This window comes from Ursus americanus, chromosome 35, assembly GCF_024610735.1.
Source record: "Ursus americanus isolate L20-20 chromosome 35, mUrsAme1.1.p, whole genome shotgun sequence".
In the NCBI taxonomy this organism is placed as follows: Eukaryota; Metazoa; Chordata; class Mammalia; order Carnivora; family Ursidae; genus Ursus; species Ursus americanus.
The window spans coordinates 21,877,718-21,892,596 of NC_142161.1; the positions used below are offsets into that span (position 1 = coordinate 21,877,718).

At 32.7% G+C, this 14,879-nt stretch overlaps 1 long non-coding RNA gene across 3 annotated transcripts in view; it reads right to left on the reverse strand.

Annotated features, from left to right (window-relative positions):
- LOC148107128 (uncharacterized) overlaps positions 1 to 14,879 on the reverse strand; it is a 258,097-nt gene that overhangs the window by 53,644 nt on the left and 189,574 nt on the right. For all 3 annotated transcript variants that reach the window (XR_015723016.1, XR_015723018.1, XR_015723017.1), the window contains exon 3: positions 9,779 to 9,825. This is a non-coding gene — a long non-coding RNA (uncharacterized LOC148107128). The remainder of the gene's footprint in view (positions 1 to 9,778; positions 9,826 to 14,879) is intronic.

A 14,879-nucleotide genomic window follows, 5' to 3' on the forward strand; every position in this document is an offset into this window, starting at 1 on the left:
AAAGACATAAACTATAAAAATCCACACAGGAGAAATAGATAATCTGAATAGACCTATGTTTGTTAAAGAATTTTAATCAATAGTTAATAACCTACCAATAAAGAAGGGCGCTTGGGTGGCTCAGTTGGTTAAGCAACTGCCTTCAGCTCAGGTCATGATCCCAGAGTCCTGGGATCAAGTTTCACATCTGGTTCATGGCTCAGCAGTGAGCCTGATTCTCCCTCTGATCCTCTCCCCTCTCATGCTGTTTCTCTCTCACTCTCTCTCTCTCAAATAAATATTTAAAAATAATCTGCCAATAAAGAAAACAGCACACCTTATGGTTTTGCTAGTGAATTCTACCAAACATTTTAGGAAGAAATTATACCAACTCTCTACAATCCTTTTTTATAAAACAGAAGTAAAGTGAAGACTTCCCAACATTACCCTAATATCAAAGCTAGAGACCTTAGAAGAAAAAAAAAAGCTACTAATCATTATCTTAAGACAGAATAAAAACTTCTCAACAAAATATTAGCAAATTGAATCTAACAATATATAAGGAAAGTTTACACCACAGTCCAAGGGGATTTATTTCAGCTATGCAAAACTAGTTCAACATTTGGTTATGAATTTATATAATCTATCACATTAACAGGCAAAGAAGAAAAACCATATGATCACATCAATAGATACAGAAAAAGCATTTGACAATGCTTTCATGATAAAAAAAAATTCTCAGAAAATTAGGAAGAGAGGGAAACTTCCTCAACTGATGAAAGAAAAAAAAAAAAAACCTATAAAATGCCTACACAGCCAGAATCATACTCCATAGTGAGAAACTGACGGATTTCCCTTAATTCAGGAATGAAGCAAGGATATCTCCTGTCAGCTCTCCTATTCTATATTGTACTAGAAGTCTAGCTAATGCAGAAGACAAAAAAGGAAAAAAAGGCATGCAGATTAGAAAGAAATAAATCTGTTTTTGTTTATAGATAAAATGATTATGTATGAAGAAAATCCTAAAGAATTGACCAAAAAAACCCCAAAAAACCTTGAACTTACAGGCAATTATCACAAGTTTGCATGATACAAGGTTAGTCTACAAAAGTCAACTGTTTTTCTATATACCAACAACTAACAATAGGAAATTGAAATTAAAAACATTAAAATCTATATTAGTATCAAGGAAATTACATACTTAGGCATAAATATAACAAAATATCTACAGGATCTACATACAGAAAACTACACACCTGTGATGAAAGAAATGTAAGAAGGTCTAAAAAAATGGAGATATATTCCATGTGTATAAATTGGAAGACTCAATATTTTTAAGATGTCAATTCTTCCCAACTCGATCTATAGATTCCATGCAATATAATCAAACTCCCTACAAGTTATTATATGGATATCAACAAATTGATTCTAAAATTTATATCCAAAGGTGAAAGGTTCAAAATAGCCACACAACACTGAAGAAGAAAAACAAATTTAGGGAACTGACAGTATCAAGTACAAGGCTTAATATAAAAGTATAGTAATCATTACAGCATGATATTAAGTATAAACGTGAAGGTCTCACAATATATGTAATTTAAATCATTATGCTATACTCCTTAAATGTATATAGTGTTATAGGTCATTTATATCTCGATAAAACTTGAAATGAAATAAAATATATATAGTTTAAAAAATATAGGCCAATGAAATGGAATAGAAGCCCAGAAATAAACCCGCACAAATATAATCAGTCTATCTTTTACAAAGGAACACAGACAACTCAATGAGGACAAAATAGGCTTAAAACAAATGATACTGAAAAAACTGGATGTCCAAATCCCCCAATATATTAACCTAAATCAGACCTTACACCTTTCCCCAAAATTAACTCAAAATGGATCATAGACCTACATGTAAAAATGTAAAATACAAAGCTACTGAATGAACTTCTACAAGATAACAGAAGAGTCAATATAGGTGACTTTGGGTTTGATGAAGAGTTTTAAGATACAACACAAAGGGTATCCATAAAAACAAAAGTTGTTGTTAGACTTTATTAAAATTAAGGATATGTTCTCCAAAAGACACTTTTAAGAAAAATGAAAATCCAACAATTGGGAAAAAAATAGTTGTAAAACACATACCTAATGAAACACTTATATTCAAAATACATGACAAACTCTTAAAACTCAACAGTAAGAAAAGAAACAATACAATGAAAATATGGGCAAAAGATTCTAATAGATGCTTCATCGAAGAAGATATGCAGATGTCTAACAATCATTTGAAAAGACATTCAACATCATGTATCATTAGATAAATGCAAATGAAGACAACCAGGAGATAGCAATATACATTCATCAGAATGCCAAGAATTAAAAATAAAGAAAACCCTGACAATACCAAATGCTGGTGAGGATGTTGAGCAAAAAAATTCATTGCTAGTGGAAAATTCAAATGGTACAGTCACTTTGGAATATAACCTGGCAGTTTCCTATAAAGCTAAATATTTTCTTATTATATAATCCAGCAGTCTCTCTCCTATGTATCTACCCAGAGGAGTTGGAAAATTATGTTAAAAAATCCTGCACACAAATGTTTATTACAGCTTTACTCATAATTGTGAAAAACTGGAAACAACTAAGATGTCCTTCAATAGGTGGATAAATAAACTTTGGTACGCCTATACAATAGAATATTATCCCACAATAAAAAATGACCCATCAAGCGACAATAAGATATAGAGTAATCTTAAATGTATATTTTCTGGTGAAAGAACACAATCTGAAGAGTATTATTATTACAACTTATGACATTCTGCAAAACTATAAAGACAATAAAAAGAATGATGGATGACAAGATTTCATGGAGAGGGAAAGGGGGATGAATATGTTGAGTGCAAATTTTTAGGGTAATGAAACTATTCTCTCTGTGATATTGTAATGACTGAAATGTTACACCATGCATTTGTCAAAACCCATAGAACCTACAATACAGAGTGAAACTTAATGTAAACTACGGTCTTAGTCCATTATATCAAAAGTGGTTCATAATTATAATGAATGTATTCACACTAATGCAAGATGTAAAGAACAAGGGAATCTGTGTGTAGCAAGTCGGGAGGGCACATGAAAACGATCTTTTCAGTTCTTCTGTGAATTTAAAACTGTACAAACATAAATACTATTAATTTAAAAAGAAGTTTAGAAAATTTTAAATTAAATGTTCTTTTCAGCATAACAAAATCATCAGTTCTGTATGTGTAGTTTTATAATATAAGACTTTTTTTCTGAAGTGACTCAATACTTAGATTTTAAACATTGTCAATACCCTATGTTAATAACAATTAGTACAATACCAGACAAACTAATTGTTATTTTATTGGAGAGAATAATTATGTCATTAAAGTCTTCCCACTGATATTTCTCATTAGAATAACTTACAGTACTATAACATTTACCAATTAAGTAACAGATTTATATCCAGACCAAATAGTTCTTCCTTGGTAATTCATCAATAGTTCACTTAAATTTTTTTCACTCTAAATAGGTTACACTTTCTATAGAGAGCAGGGGAGGAACAGAGGGAGAGGAAGAGAATCGTAAGCAGACTCCCTGCCCGGCATGGAGCCTGACTCCAGGCTCAATCTCATGAACTTGCTATCATGACCTGAGCCCAAACCAAGAGTCAGATGCTCCACAGACTGAGCCACCAGGCGCCTCTCTCCATCCACCTATTTACTTTGTATCTGCATTACTCTGATAAAAGAATCTCCTTAAGTATAGAGGTGAAATGCTAACTGGTTTTTATTGGTTGCTATAATCTAGAAGCTTCATAGGATATTTTCATTCATAGATATTTTCCCTAGGAATTTCTCTAAGAATCCCAGAGTTGTCATCTTTATTTTTATAGGAGAGAAAATTTAAGCTCAAAGAAGTAAACTTGTAGAAAGTGGTAGAGATGAACTTTATATGAAGTTCTGTCTAAAACAAACAAATCTATAACACTGTCGTTATACCATGATATTCTTTTCTCATCAAGATGGAGAGAAATCTGTAAATTATAGCACTTCTCAGATTAAATACTAAAACATGAATCAAGAGAGCTGAAAATGTCTCCAATAAGCAGTTCTGGTTGTATTTTCTCAAATGACTGCTATGAGAAAAAGAAGGGATACCTGGAGAAATTGATTGATTTGTACAGAGAACTTTTCAGTCATTTCAGACTTTTAACAGTTTTATACAAAAGACAGAAAGGAAACATGACAAAAAACTGATAAAGTGAGTACCAAGGAGCTGAAGAAATGATGTGAAGAAGACTTAAGATTCAAATTAATAAAGCTGGCAAACATTACTGTTAGACAAAAAAGAAACATAAATGAAGGAGATGTCATAGTGTAAGTCTGACGGATGGCAAAAACCTGCTTTCTTTTTTCAATTTAAAAATTATGAACTAAATACTACTCATAATAGCAAGAACAACAATAATACCTAATAGAAAACTGTGATAGGTAGAGAAATAATAAAAACAACTAAATAACTTTAACTTAAAATCTCTTGGTCTGGAAATAGTCCAGTTTCCTTACACCATACACAAAAATAGACTCAAAATGGATGAAAGACCTGAATGTGAGACAGAAATCCATCAAAATCCTAGAGGAGAACACAGGCAGCAACCTTTTTGACCTCAGCCGCAGCAACTTCTTGCTAGATATGTCTCCAAAGGCAAGGAAGACAAAGGCAAAAATGAATTACTGAGACTTCATCAAGATAACAAGCTTTTGCACAACAAAGGAAAAAGCTTTTGCTCAACAAAATCAAAGAAAACTGACAGAATGGGAAAAGATATTTGCAAATGACAAATCAGACAAAGGGCTAGTATCCAAAATCTATAAAGAACTTATCAAACTCAACACCCAAGAACAAATAATCCAAACAAGAAATGGGCAGAAGACATGAACAGACACTTCTCCAAAGAAGACATCCAAATGGCCAACAGACACATGCAAAAGTATTCAACATCACTCATCATCAGGGAAATACAAATCAAAACCACAATGAGATATCACCTCACACCTGTCAGAATGGTTAAAATTAACAAAAGGAAAAGACAGATGTTGGTGAGGATGTAGAGAAAGGGGAACCCTACTACACTGCTGGTGGGAATGCAAGCTGGTGCAGCCAGTATGGAAACAGTGTGGACATTCCTCAAAAAGTTGAAAATAGAGCTACCCTACAACCCAGCAATTGCACTACTGGATATTTACCCCAAAGATACAAATGTAGTGATCCGAAGGGGCACCTGCACACCAATGTTTTTAGCAGCAATATCCACAATAGCCAAATTACGAAAAGAGCCCAGATGTCCATTGATAAATGGATAAAGAAGATGTGGTGTATGTATGTATGTATATATATATATATATATATATATATATATATACACACACACACACACAATGGATATATATATATATATATATATATATACACAATGGATATATATATACACAATGGATATATATATATATATATATATATATATATATATATGTATATACACACACAATGGAATATACACACACACACACACACACACACAATGGAATATTACACAGCCACCAAAAAATGAAATCTTGCCATTTGCAATGACATGGATGGAACTAGAGGGTATTATGCTAAGTGAAATAAGTCAATCAGAGAAATACAATTATCATATGATCTCACTGATGCATGGAATTTAAGAAACAAGGCAGAGGATCATAGGGAAAGAGAAAAAATGAAACAAGACAAAACCAGAGAGGGAGACAAACCATAAGAGACTCTTTACTCCAACTATTTATTGACAATTGCTGGAGGGGAAGGGGATGATGGGGTGGGGTAACTGGGTGATGGACATTGGGGAGGGTATGTGCTGTGGTGAGTGCTGGGTGTTGTGTAAAACTGATGAATCACCGACCTGTACCCCTGAAACAAATAATACATTATATGTTAATTTAAAAAATTTTAAAAAGTCTCTTGGTCTGAATGGGTTTAAACCTATATTGACAGATCTAGATAAAAATGTTATAGAATAGGTCATCTTTGATCAATTATGGAGCAAGGGAGAGGTGATGAGAAACTGAAGGCTATGAAAGCTATTCAACTTTCTAAAAAAGAAAATACATGGACTTTCAAAACTAGAAATAAGTAAACTTCAAGGTAGATCTCCCAGAAAAGATCCCTGAGAAATTAGAAATACCAGTTTGTGTAGTGGTTGGACACAATAATAGGGTTTAAAGTAGAATATATTTAGATATTTATGTAAAAAAGTCAACATTCCTTACCTCCTACAGACTCTTAGAAGTCCTGGTGGTAAAAGTGCAAAAAATAAATAAATAAATAAATAAATAAATAAATAAATAAATAAATAGAAAGAAAGAAAGAAAGAAAGAAAGAAAGAAAGAAAGAAAGAGTGTTCTATGCTAAATATAGAACAATCACTTTAATCTGCAGTGCATATGCTAATAACACACACACACACAAGCTAAGAGCCCCAAACTGTGCTTTCTGCTTTGGGTTTTTTAAATTATTAAACATAAATGGACAATCAAGAATCATCATGTATTTGACAAACACACCCACGTGAAACAGAAAAGAAAATAAACAACAAAAAAATATGTATTAGGAAAGAAGCAAATATAAATAAGGAAACATAAACCTTTACACAAACCATACCACCTCACAAAATTACCTTCAAATAGTTACCTCAGGGCAAGAGAAGACAATTTACCCATAAAGTGGAAAAAAAAAAAAAAGACCAGAAAATATAAAATATACGTGCTTGCTAAAATCTAAAAACCTGTAGAAAGATTGGAAAGTAGTTAAGAAAATCTAAACCAATTAAGAGCACTCAACATCTGGACTAACAGAAATTACAGACAGGGAAATTAAAAACTATGAAAAGGAGAAACAATTTTTAAATGTTAAAAGAAAATTTCACAAAAATGAAGGATGTGGGTTTCCAGATTGAAATGACCCAATGAGTCACTCCTTGACAAAATAAGAATGATGAAAATTAAGATGTCACACACAGCCAGCTTCCAGCAATTTAATGGAAAATGGAAGGCCACGTAATATATTTATCAGTGTGGTACTTTATACATAAAAGAAATGAGAATTATAAAAATAGCTACATGAGAGGGGTGCCTGGTGGTTCAGTAGGTTAAGTGTCCTTGATTTTGGCTCAGGTCCTGATCTCAGGGTTGTGGGATTCAGCCCCACTTTGGGCTCCACACACTGCAGAGAGTCTGCTTCTCTCCCTCTCTCTCTCTCCGCTCCTCTCCCAACTCATGCATGCACTCTCTGTCTCTTTCTCTTAAATAAATCTTTCAAAACATTGCTACATGAGAATAAAATAGGGTAGTATAGCAACACAAATGAGATTAGCACTGGCTCTTTCTTCAGCAATGATGAATACTAAAAGCAATAGAGAACTTGCTCAAACTTCAAAGAAAATACAAGATTTTTATATAAAATTGCTCTTTACCTCCTGAGACCCTTTCTCTAGATAATAAAGACAACGTAGAAATTTCATTTAAGTTTATTAGGTTTTTCTGTTTCAGTCTAATTTCAATTTATTTTCTTTAAAAAATATATTATGTGTGGGGATGGGGAGATGAGCCTGAAGTATACATGATTTTAATCAGACTCCTAGGTTCATGGCACATTACATCACTAGCTGGCACAAGGCCCCTTTGAGCTTTGTTGTTTTTAAATGGTCATTGTTTTTCTCTTTCTCTTTCATCTCTCATACTGAGGAAAATAAAAGTAGCCTCTAACTTCTGGGATCTGACTGGTATTCATATCTAGGACTTGCTCTTTTCCTGTTAAATCTACATAATTTTGTGTTTCAGGCAAGGCCACTCTATGACTGCAACAGATCAGGACAAAAACGATCCCCGAGGAATCATTCTGAACATAGACAAAAACATGTCATCCAAACCACAAAAATGAAGAAAGGTTTTCCTATTTCGGTTAAAGTAAGTTGCTGCTGTTTGCTCCACTTTGTATTGCTTTAACTTTAATTCTTCCTAATAGATCTAGTTTATTAAGACAGTGAATCATAAGTTTTCACTTGCTTTCTGACAGCATCCAACTCAGAACAGAGCATTCTCCAAAATCACCCAACAAGTGCCTAAATGCTATAATAAGTTCATTCAACAACTTCTTACTACAACACCATGGCTCCGGGTGATGTGTGTTCTCCCTCATTGCAAAGATCAATAAAGCCTAACTTGTTTAATTATAGGTGTGTTCCTGGAAGTCTTTAACCGGAAGGCACTGACAATACCATTGCCTTCCCATTATCACCAACCTATGGTCATTGCATATACTGCAATTCAGTTATTCAAGTTACCAACAAGTAGGCTGCTACTACAATCACTACTGAAATGAGAACTCGGATACGTTTGTCTTAAGGACCTATAACAACAGAGATCTAAGGAGGCCTGTGCTGAGAAGTGCAAGGACAAGATTAAAAGATTCTCATTATGCTGTACATCTGAAACTAATATACTGTTAATGTCAATTATATCTCTATTAAAAAATAGATGAAAATTATAAACTGGTTTTCCTCTACTCCACAGACACACTAAACAACCGAACTTTATGAAAGTTCATTAAAAGGGAATGAAATTACAACCTGTGACACAGAGTTTCAACATTGCCTTTTCTTTAGACTTTGTGGTCATAGAGAAATTTATAATTTATACATAATCATACTCATCAAAATTTCCACCATGGTTTCTATAAATTGATACTTATAAAGCAGTATCCCAACAACAGTCAAATACATTATTTTCATGAATACATTTTTAAACCTGCACAATGTTATATGGCAATTCTATCTCAGTAAATTTGAGGTAGAACACATCTAACTTTCACCAAGATAATGTGAGAGATACATTTAAAGCTCTGCTTAAATGGAAATGTTTACGTTTAAATGAGTACATTAGAAAAAGAAATTGGTACATTTAAAATTAATGATCTAAATTTCTTCCTAATGAAGCTAGGAAATTATCAAATTAAACAAAATAATAAAGGTAAGGGTGGAAATGAACAAAATATTAAATGGATAATAGAGAAAATCAATAAAAACAAAAACGGATTCTTTAAAAAATAAATAAAACAAAAACATTTAGATTTATCATAAAAAAAGAGAAAGCAAGAGTCACTTATAAAACAAAATGAATGATGGGTATCACTTCTGATCTTAAAGATGAAAATATTACACGGGATTAAGGGGCACACTTATAATGAACAATAGGTGTTGCATGGAAGTGTTGAATCACTATATTGTACACCTGAAACTAATATTACATTGTGTGTTATCTAACTGGAATTTAAATAAAAACTTAAAGGGCACCTGGGTGGCTCAGTCGTTAAGCGTCTGCATTCGGCTCAGGTCATGATCCCAGGGTCCTGGGATCCAGCCCCGCATCAGGCTCCCTGCTCAGAGGGAAGCCTGCTTCTCCCTCTCCCACTTCCCCTGCTTTTGTTCCCTCTCTTGCTGTGTCTCTCTCTGTCAAATAAATAAAATCTTTAAAAATAAATAAATACTTAAGAAAATAATAAAATATGATTTTATATAAAAAAAAAGAATTATTTTAGGCCAAAGTAGACAACAACATAGACGAAAATGACCTATTACTTAAGGTCAAACTATAAAACATCCACAGTAAGAAACAGAAAATATAAGTAGTCCTATATAAATAGGAATATCGAATTAATTGAATTTTAAGTAAAAGTGTTCTCACCTGAACATTCCAAATTCGAGTGGCTTTTGAAGTGAATTCCATGACACCTTGAAAGAAGAAATAATATCTATGTTAACACAAACTTTTTCAGACGAAGAGAGAAGCAGGGACACCCTCAAACTTAACATAGGAAGCCACTATTATGAAAATATGAGAAAAACATTACTAGAATTATTCCCTATAAACATGGACACACACACACAAACCCTTAACAAAATATTTGTAAATATACATGTAAATTATACCCTGATAAAAGTGATTTAAAATATTAGCATATCATATATAACATATTTATAAAATTATGTTATGACCAAGAGGAATTTATCCTAAGATTAGATGGTTGATTGAATATATGAGGTAGCTTATGACATTAAGAATAAGAAGAAAGGAAAAAATAGCATATCTCAATAGATGCAGAAAAGACTAAAAGGCATAGTGAAAAAAATATATAACTAATATCATGTGTAATGACAAAGGACTGGCACTTTCCCTCAGGGATAAAGGCAACGATGTCTGATCTCACTATTTCTGTTTAACATTTTACTGGAGGTTGTAGCCGTTGCTATACAGAAAAATAAAAATCACGAAAAATGTTTAGGAATAAATAAAACTGTCTACTCACAGAGGTTATGCTAATAAAAAATGCTAAGGAATCTACAAAAATACTACTAGAAATAATAACTACACTTGTAGAAAGTACAGATTACCAAGTGAAAATATGAAAATCAATCTTATTTCAATATAATAGCATTAAACAATTATAATCCTTAAAAACAAATCACTCAAAATAACATTAGATCAACATGAAGCGCCTAGGAATGAACTTCAGAAAATATAGACAATGCATATTAAAAACTATAAAACAAGAACATTTGTCTAAAATATATAAAGATGTTAATAATAAGATTACAACAACCAAATAAAAATGGGCCCCAAATTGGAAAGGACGCCTCACAAAAGGAATACAGAAAAAGGTTACTGAATACGTGGGATGTTCAACGTCATTATTCATCAGTGAAATCTAAGTCAAATCAAAATGAAAATCTTTCAGACACCAAGTGAAATAGTAAAAATTTTGAAAACATACAGACAAATATCAAGTATGGACAAGGATGTGATGTAATGAGAACTCCAATGCTCTGCTAAATAAGATAACCACTTTGGAAGGTGGCTTGGCAGTCTCCTGTAAAGTTGTTCATACATTTAGCTTATGACAAAACATCTATATTTATAGGTATTCAACCAAAAAAATGAAACATATACAAAAAGTTTTGTACATGAATGATCATAACAACTTTTTTTCACGGTAGCCGATAAATGGAAATAGACTAAGGGTCCATCAGTAAAAGAGTTTAAAAAAGCTGTTTTGCTTATTTAATGGAACAATAGCAATAAAGTATAGCAAACTGATACACTCAATAACATCTCAAAAATAAGATGTTGAACAGAGGAAGTCAAACACAAAGAGCACCAACAGCATGATTTCATTTATCTTTTTTTTTTTTTTTAAGATTTTATTTATTTAGTTGACAGAGATAGAGACAGCCAGCGAGAGAGGGAACACAGCAGGGGGAGTGGGAGAGGAAGAAGCAGGCTCATAGCGGAGGAGCCTGACGTGGGGCTCGATCCCAGAACGCTGGGATCACGCCCTGAGCCGAAGGCAGACACTTAACCACTGTGCCACCCAGGCGCCCCTTCATTTATCTGAAACAATATAAAGGCAAGACTAATCTACAGTGACAGATACAGATCAGTTTTGACCAAGGCCGGGTATTGGGAGGAGTGATTTACTGAATGTAGTGTGGGTGAATTTACTTTTCAGGGATAACGAAAATGTTATATACCTTTTTTTTTAGTGTGATGTTTATTTGTGTTTGCCTGTCAAACCCATTGAGCTGAACACCTGAAAATTAGTACATTTTATTATGTGTAAACTATACCTTAAAAATTGATTTTATGATCTCCTTAAAAATATATAAGACATGGTTCCTAGACTTTAGGAAGTAACCGAAGGGCAACAGACACATTTACTTTCCTTAGGCATTGTGTCAGGGAATAGCAAACTCAAGGCCTACAGTCCATCTGTAGCCTGTAGATATCTTGATTAAATGGCATGCTGTTAAAAAGAATGTGTTCAAGTGTTTTTAGTTGGGAGAGGTTTCTACTTTACCGCACTGCCTACAGTTCTCTATGTTTGAAGGTTTTTTGTTTTGTTTTGTTTTTTGTGTGATATTCATGTTACTGTCCTGGTCACTGAAGACATGGGAATATACAGCCTCTGCATTTTGGCAGAGTATTTGCAAATTATGCCCACTGCCATAATCAAAGGTAGATTCTACTAAATTCCAAAGCCTGAACAATCTTTTTGTAGTGCTGCTCACCCTGGATATTTTCACTTAACCTTAGATTGTCCTACATATTCATAATTATCCAAGCAGATTCTTGGGCACGAGGTGTACATGCTTCATCAAAATTTCTAAGAAATGCTACCAAATCACTTATTAGTCATACAGTCATGCATATAGTTAAGAAGCCTTCCTATTTCCACCTACTTAATGTTCAAAATTGTAATGTATATTTACTCAATAATATGCTTTTGTGTTCTAAAATTACTCAGTACATAGTGTTTATATGGCCCAATAACTCTACAAAGGAATATTTTTTATACACCACTCTACATCTTTTTATTTTATGTAAATTGTTCTGATAATGAGAATTTACCTACTTGGATTGTTTATATAATGCTCTTTGGCCAACCATAGTAATGGTCTCATATAATAGAAACATAAATATCTTATAAAATAAGTACATTGGTGTAAACTTCTTTTAGTGGAAGAGTTTTCTAACATAAGACCCAATTTAGCTTCAAAAAATAAATAAATTATTAAAGATAACTTGGGTGCTTTACATTTCTTATTAACAGCTTTCCCATACCTTTTAAGTACTTGTAAATGTGAATCAATTTGAATGCATAGTGTGTGTTTTCTAGAATGTAGACTACTTTAAATTTAAATGCTGCTTAGATACAACTGCCTATCTTTGGAATTTTATTTGTAATTCCTCATTCTAGAAAAATCATGTCCAAATGCCACAGTCTTGCCTATGGAGAGAGTCTGAACAATTACTGAACTTCAAAAAGAACTATCCTGTGTAATATATTTTGTTCCTTTTTCAGACATATAAATCACAATGAGAAAGTCACTAAAGGTTCAAAGAAAAATATTCAATAAAAGTGAGCTTGGGTTTAATAGTATCTACTTTTATATGACTAGTTATTAAGAGTGCACAGGATCCCCTTAAAAGGCTTCTAGTGTTTAGAGTGTTTCTCCTTGGAGGATGCCAATCAGATTCCTGAAATGGCTCTCAATATTCACTATGGAATAGAAATAAATGAACAGTTAAACTCAAACTCAAAGCTTATCAGAAGAGACAACTTCACTGAATTCAATGCTGAAGTGAAAAAGTTTGCCAGGTCACTAAGGATTTATTTCAGTTTGCTACAGCCCAAGGTACCAATGCTAAAAGTCCATTTACATGTTAGTACCAACTATCAAAAGTCCTTTTGTAACATGTATGGATTCATTTCCCATTACTTATTTATAAAAGTTAAGTGCATAAAATGGTACTAGACAAATTGCTTCTGTTGTATTGAAATTGTCAGACGCTGTACTTTCAAGCAAAATAATCTCTTTTTAAACATTATCTGTTATAATCAGTTGAGGCTTAATTAATTCACATAAAATAAAGCCATCTTTATAACAATGAAAGGTAATATTTTCCACTTTATTATAAAACCCAGAGGTAATTTTATTTAGATTTTATGATAGTTTCAGGATTTCACAATAATTTTGGTTTTTAGGAAAATGTAACATTGTAAATGGAAAATATAAAGTGCAAACATCATCTTTGACATTCTATTAATTAGTCATCACTAAAAGGATTTATCTTAAGACTCCAGTATTACAAGAACTGATTTCCATAAGAAGAATAAGATCTGGAAATTTAACAAAATCAAGACAATTAGATCATTTCTTTTAAAATACTTCATTTAAATGCATATCAGGTCTAAAGATAATCATAGCAATTATTTTCTCATGAAGAATAACCCAGATTTTAGCCTATAATTAATCACCTTGCCAGTCACTGAAATACATCATGTATTATTTTTATTCCTGGGAAGCTGTTTTTAGTAGTCATAAAGATACGTGATTAAGAATGGAAGCAGAGAGGTAGATTAATGGGGAGCTAATGAAACTTAACACAGCGCTGTTCACTTTCCCGGGCCCCTTCCGGACCTTGGGAGAAACGCCGGCAATGTGTTCATGTGATCCTACACTAAAAAAAAAAATCAAGAGTAATATTTTAACTGAAATAAAGTAAAAGCCCTGCATTTTATAGACAGTTATATGTTGCTGGTGTGGTTGTGAGCACTTTGGGGATCCAGGAAAGAAGTTGGATTTGTGCTATATTTAATTCAAGTATAGAGGAATGTCTTTATACGAATTGCAGTGATTTCCATGTATAGTTAGGTTATTGGTGACCATCTGGTAGACTATCCACGATGCCAACTTACCTAACATTACAGCACAGAGGCTCAGGGGATGAGCACTTATCATGATAGAATGTGCCCTATAATTCTTCGCATGGGATGTATGCACATAGTGGAAGAGCAACAAAGTTTAAAATGAACAGAATAAGAAGGGAGTCATGCAAATTCTTCCAAAAATTTCATGAGCAAAATTGCAAGTGGAAGATTTAATTCTAGTCAGTTTTTAATCAAATTCTATCAGGAATATATAATGCACTATGTGTAATGCAGTATATGCAATATATTGTATATGCACAATACTTTTTTCCTTTACCTTTTCTCATGCAAAAGAGAAATTATCAGAATTTCTAGTTGATATAACACACATCTGAAGTGTTACTACAGTGCTACTCTTGAGTGAACACATCCATGTGGAGAGTCAAATCTTACTAATTAAAAACAAATTCTGAGCAACTATAATAGAGGAAACTGCAAATTACCTTTTTATTTCTTCTATAGAAAATTTTATTATAAAGTCATGGTCATATGAAGAGAAAATATAAATATGCAAGC